This window comes from Malus sylvestris, chromosome 5, assembly GCF_916048215.2.
Source record: "Malus sylvestris chromosome 5, drMalSylv7.2, whole genome shotgun sequence".
Classification (NCBI taxonomy): domain Eukaryota; kingdom Viridiplantae; phylum Streptophyta; class Magnoliopsida; order Rosales; family Rosaceae; genus Malus; species Malus sylvestris.
The window spans coordinates 34,160,168-34,165,652 of record NC_062264.1 but is presented as its reverse complement, the minus strand read 5'-3'; the positions used below and the strand labels follow the sequence as shown (position 1 = coordinate 34,165,652).

Here is a 5,485-nt window from a genome sequence, read left to right as displayed (position 1 = left end):
CACCACTTAATGTCCATATTTGCACCTAGGTCCAACACATAGGCAGACTTCATAGTAAAGTTACCGTCAGTAGTTGGTCAGCCGCCAATACTATCCACACAAATTTTGATAAAACAAAATACCATCCACAAAAAGATTAACAATTTTATCCACAATTAATTTAGGAAGAAAATGGATCAAACGTTTTATATTCTAATTTCCACCTTAGCAAAAATCAACCATAGACGACATAAGCATAGTTCGCGAAGGTCGTTGAAGAGAAAATTTTAGAAGAAGCCCACAATTTGACCAATAATCAATCCAAACTTTAATATTCATACCATATTCGATACCCTAAACTAAACCTTTCTTCAGCAATTGAGCACCATCGATGAATGATTTGTTAAAACTTAAAATGTACTATGAAATCCTTCTAAAAAGTGTAAGCTTTCGCATATAATAATATATAGATGAGAGACATAGTTAATTTTTCTCACATAAATACACGTGTTATAATTTATTTACTTTTTTTTTAAAAAGAAATACGTGTTATAATTTAAATAAAGAAACTTTAACGAAAAGCTCTCAGTACTGTTCACTTTAACGAAAAACCACATTTTTACACTAAAAAGTCAATCCTGATACTATTCACTTTACCCTTTATTTTGTCATTATCATTAAAACTCAAAGTTTTCAAGTCATGATAAAGGAAAACTAATGAAAATGGCTTGAAAACTTTGAGTTTTAATGATAAGGACAAAATAAAGGGTAAAGTAAATAGTACCAGGATTGAATTTTTAGTGTAAAAATATGATTTTTCGTTAAAATGAACAGTACCGGGTGCTTTTCGTTAAAATTCTCTTTAAATAAATGTGTAAAGGTTTTTTTTCGTAGTCTAAAAAATTGCTTTGAAAATAGGTTCTCTCCCAAGATACAAGCCTGCACGTGAAATTCGGTTGGGCCTTAAATATAAGAAGCCCGCGCTGGAAAAAAGAACAATTAAATTGACAAAAATGCAAAACCCTAATCTGAGAGCCTATAAAAGCACGGCCTCTTGCTACGCTTCTCCATCTTCTCCTCTGTATTTTTTGTGAGTTTTTCTTTGTTTTCGATTAGGTTGAATGATAGAACAATTACAATAGCATATCAGATAAATTAGGGTTGATTAAGAAATAGTGAGGAAAGTGATGAGAAGCTTTGTCGCCCCAGTCTTACCCGCATCAACATATTTGATGCTTCCTGGTGATTGACTCTCTTTCTGATTCCTCCTCCATTTCGTTTCTTTTTAATATTTTTTGGTGCAATAAGTCTGGAAGAGGCAAATTGGGGGAGGTGTGATGATGATTATCCATTGAATCATCCTGAATAATCATATTCTGATGACTAATTATCAATCAAAATTACATGCACTACCATCTGATCTCTCCCTAAATCCTCCACCTTCAAATTCCACCATAAATTTTTTTTTTTTTTTTTTTATATTAACTCATGTTTTTGTTTAAATAATTGTTATGTAATTTTGCCCATTGGTATCTGATGTGCAGACTAAAAAATGTGGCTGGGCATTTCGTAAGAACTTGGGCAAAATCGATTTCCAAAAACAGGTCTTGCGACACAGCTTGCTTGCTTAAAAATATAAGCATTCTGTTACTTAATCCCTGCTTACAATTATTTGCTTTTAATTAATTTTATAGTTTTGTATGCCTTGCAATGTCTTGGATTCAAGAATCTGTTTTGCAAAAATTTAATTTATTGATAAGATATATGGCCGGGACATTTTAATTGTTAAAACCAAAAATACTGAAAAGCCTTGGACGAAATCAGAGATGAGCGGAAGCATTCTCAAATAATAAAGTCACAATTAAAAATCTCAAGAATTTATTGAACAAAACACTAATATATTAAGGGGTGTGCTATCCACACATCCCATTTTATTTCTCACACCCCTTGATAATTTTTGTCCATTGATCTTCTTTAATTCATCTGATCCAATGGTTGAAAATTAAAAAGGTGTGTGAGAAGTAAAATGGGGTGTATGGATATCACATCTCTATATTAATCCATAAAGTTTTTCATACAACATATTACAATATTTCTCGAATCGTTTTCATGTTTTGAAAGCGTTGCATAACAATATCATTACCAATACCGTTAAATATCTCTTTATATAAAAATAATCATTTTATCATATCTCTTAATTGAAAGCTAAATTCTAAATTGAATGCCAAAAACAAATTAATGAAGTAAAGTTGTATAAAATAGTGGAGTAAAATTCTTGTGTTGAATTTTGATAATTGATTACTTGAACTCCAACTGTTTATATCACTCCAAATTCAATTGAGTTTTGGTTGAATGAAAGGGGAGGAAAAATCTGGAGAAGTTGAGGACTTTAATTGCTTTGTATGGTGGAATGAGTTTTGTGTGTATTAACGATCTAGGGTTAGAAAAACGGGGAGGCACAATTAAATTGTCATCAGGTAGGGCATTTGGGATCCAAAATGGAAGACTAGTTTAGAGCTAATTATTGAAAATTGAAATGCAACCATTTTTTTAAAAAATGAGTGGGGGCATCTGCCCCTAGGCCTATACTAGCTCATTCCTTGCGAATAGCCAAGTTGGCTAGAATAGGTACATATTTGTGGCAATTGAGATGTTTAACCTAGAACCTATGTCGGAATGTAGTCAAATACGTACATGTCAAAAGACGCTCCCTTGACCTATTTACCACAAATTCAGTTCAGTCTTCTAAATTTCCTTAGATCAAAGACCAAGATATAATATGTCGTGTTATGTCATATAATGTGGCATAGAAAGTGAGTGCGAATAACATTTTTTCATTGGATCCCATGATTAACTTGCAGAATCTATGACACAATCTCGAACCAAATGCGTAAAATTCATACCAGAATCTGCTAAGAACATGCAATTTATGCATTATGGAGGTGGAAGAAAATAAGATCGTTTCTCCTCACCCTTGCATGGACATATAAAACGAGCTGCAGCGTCAGAAACAACCTATAAGGACGAGAGAATTATCGTCCCTAGAATCCTTAACACATAAATACAGGAATGGTTGTTACTCGACTTGTAATCCGGTAGCTGTGTTTTAGACTGCATTGTTTCAGAAGGGAGATAAACATTAATCCCTAAACCCAAAAACCGCATCATTTGCCCAGAAACACAGTATCAATGCAGAAAATACACATACACACACATACCATTTGTAGATTCTGTACTCCGCTCTCTCTCCACCTCCGGCATAGACACGGCATTCTCACGAATAGGACGCTAATAGTCGATGATATATAAAATCGCCATGAACCCGTTCGATTAATCCACATTGTCTTGAAACTGTGGCTTGTATAGCATGTGAAGTTGTAAAATTTGAACATGTAGAAACAACAGGGCAGTTCCAAATGACTAGTCGAGGATTACACTTCATGTCACCAGTACATATACATTTCAAGTGTAAAAGTGTTTTGAGTCATTTTAAATGCACTTGCAAATGAATAGTGGTACAAACATTGGGCTCTTTTTAACTCTATTACCACTTCCATCCTCTTGCATTGTTTGATGGAGATCTCTGTAAAGTTTGGGAAGTTGTAGAGCATCCTAATCTTGAATAAGCAGACCAAATTCTAAGAGTCAGAGATATGGGTAATCTTTACGTGCTTCAATCGGAGTGCAACATGCGCATCATCATCGCATTCTTCTGGCTCTATAAACCCCTCCATCTTTCCAGAGGTGTCTTCTGGGACAAACACTATGCTGTTTTCAGGTAACTTTCTTTGCAAGAATCGCCGACACAGAATTTGAATTTGGTAAGACGATGATGCTTTGAACTAACATATCTGTCCAAGGCTTCTGCATTTAGGAAGTTGATATGGAGAATGGTTAAATGCCGAAGTGCTCCAAGCTCTTTTATGCTTGCTAGTTGCTATTGATCCCCACAAAGAACCTGAGTCATTAGTTATCATTAACAGTTGCTCCAGATGGATTAACGCGCGCACTAGTACGGCATGAAGTTGTCCAAACGAGACGGGTTTAGGAGAATTGAGGTTGGCCAATTCCCTTATCCCATCAGGCAATTCAGCTATGGGGGTATCCGAAAGGTCCATAACGAGAACTTTCTTTTGCGTTTGATACAGAAGGCAGAGATGTTAAGTTGCGACAATTGCGCAAAAGGAGTGCTTAGTTTTGTCAAGTGAAAAATTGACGAGTATGGAAGGGTTTTGATAGCAGTATTAAGTGCCGTAAACTAATTTCCCATAATGAGGTTCTCTCCACTTTAGACAAGTACTCGTTGTGGATACAAATTTCCGCCTTCTCCTTTTTGGACGAAAATGCACATGCAAACAATTAACATCTAAGGTCAAGGCTAAGAGCCTCACGCACCCATGATGAATGGGGAGGGGGGGCTTTGGCTGAAGAACCTCATATGCCAAAGTTAAAATTTAAGTGAGAAAGTGTTTAGGGAATTTTAGGAGTAGAAAGAACTTAGGTTTTTTGGAGATATGAGGGCTATTTATAGAGGTGTGGCCGATCATATCTGGGGAAAATGGGGACCGGCCACTTATGGTGGTTTTCAGCTTTAATTGCAAGATATTATGTCAAAATAATATCTTCCAATCAATTAGGAAATTAATTAGAAATTTAATCAAGTAATTAGAAAATTAATCAACAAATTTTTGTAATCAATCCTAATTTGAAAGAATAATTGAGGGTCACCTTGTGGGGAGGATTTGATGAGGATTGATGAAATAGGTTTTGAATAAATACCTATTTTGATCACCTTTGACCTTAATTGGGAAGATATTGTCTGCTGTTTGTGTGTGAGAATCTCGGTGTGCCTCGAGGGTAATTTTTTCCTTTTTACCCAAAAGTCCACATGTTGCCTCCATAATTTTCTTGATTATTTTTGGCTCCACAAATGCCCCCAAACCTGCTAGGCTGCTTGCAGGAAAGGGCAACAGGTGTACAAATCTCCAACTTTGATGCAAATTCCCACCTGGACTTGGAATTAGATTCTTCTAAGAAAGGGAAATAAATCATTTCTAAAACCTATTTAAGCCTACCTTAAGTAGGGGGTTAAATCAACTTTGGAGGGTAATTATTTATCCGTACAAGAAAGAGAGAAAACTAGAGGATATTTGTTCCCCCTCCCTTAGCACTCTTTTTTGCTTGCCCGTGCAAAAAACCGTCTTCCATTGATTTCTTTGTCTTCTCTGCGCCGTGCCGATGTAAGAAAAACTGAATTTTTCTTGCCTCTTTCTTAGGTGGTGCTGCCATGGGGCAGCCATGGAGGTGGTGCGGCAGTTGGCTGGCAGGGGCCAGGAGTCAGCTTAGCATAAGCCAAGGAGGTGGTATGGCAATGGCCACTGCTTGTATTGCTCAGCTTAACTGAAACCAAGGGCTGGGTCGGCATAGGTAACGGTTTGGGCTGCCATGTCTGGGCTACTTGCCAAAAATGATGAAACTGCTTGAGCTTGATTTCTTAGTTGTTGTA

At 36.2% G+C, this 5,485-nt stretch overlaps 1 long non-coding RNA gene and 2 other non-coding genes across 3 annotated transcripts; all 3 read left to right on the top strand.

Moving 5' to 3' along the window:
- The first annotated feature begins 1,038 nt into the window (after window positions 1–1,038).
- LOC126623736 (uncharacterized) lies at window positions 1,039–1,680 on the top strand. The gene is made up of 2 exons (XR_007623862.1): window positions 1,039–1,221; window positions 1,524–1,680. It is a non-coding gene; the product is annotated as an uncharacterized LOC126623736 (long non-coding RNA).
- On the top strand, window positions 1,160–1,244 carry LOC126624889 (small nucleolar RNA U31b). The gene has a single exon (XR_007624263.1). It is a non-coding gene; the product is annotated as a small nucleolar RNA U31b (small nucleolar RNA).
- On the top strand, window positions 1,307–1,405 carry LOC126624877 (small nucleolar RNA Z195/SNORD33/SNORD32 family). The gene has a single exon (XR_007624252.1). It is a non-coding gene; the product is annotated as a small nucleolar RNA Z195/SNORD33/SNORD32 family (small nucleolar RNA).
- Window positions 1,681–5,485: the final 3,805 nt, after the last annotated feature.